The 1,641-nt window shown below is 34.9% G+C and overlaps 1 pseudogene; it reads left to right on the plus strand.

The window, feature by feature from the left end:
* Positions 1 to 708: 708 nt before the first annotated feature.
* LOC148778053 (ATP synthase F(1) complex subunit epsilon, mitochondrial pseudogene) lies at positions 709 to 864 on the plus strand (annotated as a pseudogene).
* The last annotated feature ends 777 nt before the right edge of the window (positions 865 to 1,641 follow it).

Here is a 1,641-nt window from a genome sequence, read left to right on the forward strand (position 1 = left end):
CATCGTGAATGCAATGAGAAGTTGGGGTTCCTGACACACTTTTGGTATACAGATGTGTAGGATGTGGGGAAAGATCAGAATTAAGGATAAATCCACAAATTATAGCCCAAGAGGCTGTAACATGATCAAGATGTTAATTGAGATGTCAAAGACTTTGGATTTATCAGGTCTTGGTAGGCACCCATCAGGAAAGCCAGCAAACTGGAAGCTTCCATTCTATGGAGTCAGTGCTAAGTGCCTTACACAGAGTGAGTTGACAGATATAGAAGAGAGAACACAAAGCATAATTCCAGCCTCCCTGAGAATTCCAGCTGAGTGAGCTGTAGGCTGATTAAATATCAGACTGGGCAGTCTCTAACCTAAAAGGAAATTGTCTATGAGGGGCTTGTGCATACCTTCTTTAACATCCCCAAATCTTGGAATAAGAAAATGTGGAGGGTAAAATGTGAGTTGTTTCAAATAAATTATCACTCTTGACCTGAAAATGTAGCGTAATTATGAAGTAGCAGAATTCATGACTAATAGTAAACAACAAGAAAATGTAATAGGAAGTTAACAGAATAAATTTCCCCAAGCGCTTTATATCCTTTATTTTACATATTCAAGTACTAGAGCTAAAGATATCATTTCCCAAGCTAGGCTGCACACTGAGCTGACATCGACCTCATCTTTGCGATTTGGCTGGAGACGCTCCATTCTTGTAACATCATGGCAGCGTATTGGCAACAGATTGGACTCTGCTACCTCAGGTACTCCCAGATCTGTGCAAAAGCCATGAGAGACACAGTGAAGACAGAATTCAAAGTAAATGCCGAGAAGACTTCTGGCAGCAGCATAAAAGTTGTAAAAGTCAAAAAGGAATAATCTTCCCCAACTTAACTTGAATGCTATGTTTTCAAAGTGAGGAAGTGTAAGCACATGTTATGGCAGATTGAAAATTATCTCACTTCATGGGGGGAAAAATACCTGTCTTTTTCATAGACTGACATTGCCAGTAATTTGAAGTATGGCTCAAAAATATGTCATTTCACAAGTGTTTAAATAAATGCATGATATAAGAAAACATAATAATAAGTGAAATTAAGACTTTGAGAAAGTATTAGTGTCTTTGATGTTGATCAAGCTTTGCAGTCATATCTGTTTTATGAAGACCTTAGACTAAATGAACTAAGGGTTTGACAACTACTGTCTTTTAAAACATTATTTTTTTATTTTATGGAAGAAATCCAAGACTATAGTATATATTTTGGAATATAAAGAAAAACACAGAAGAACTCCAAAATGAAAAAAAAAATTGTGTTTAATATCTTCTCTTAAAATTACCCACAGCTAATATTTTTGTGTTTGTTCTAAGACAACATGTAAAAATGCATATTTTCAAATAAATGTGAACACACTTATGTTAACATGTACCAATTTCCATCAGATATAATTTGTATAAAAGAAAGATGTATGTTATATATACTACTATGTATAATACAGATAACTAATGAGAACCTACTGTATAGCACGGGAATTCTACTCTAAGTTGTGAGATGATCTAAATGGGAAGGCAATCTAAAAAAGAGTGGATATATGTACACATATAAATGATTTACTTTGCTGCACCACGAAAACTACACATTTTAGAACAACTATACG

Source organism: Moschus berezovskii, chromosome 4, assembly GCF_049115385.1.
Source record: "Moschus berezovskii isolate FMDL1 chromosome 4, NW_MosBer_1.0, whole genome shotgun sequence".
Classification (NCBI taxonomy): Eukaryota; Metazoa; Chordata; class Mammalia; order Artiodactyla; family Moschidae; genus Moschus; species Moschus berezovskii.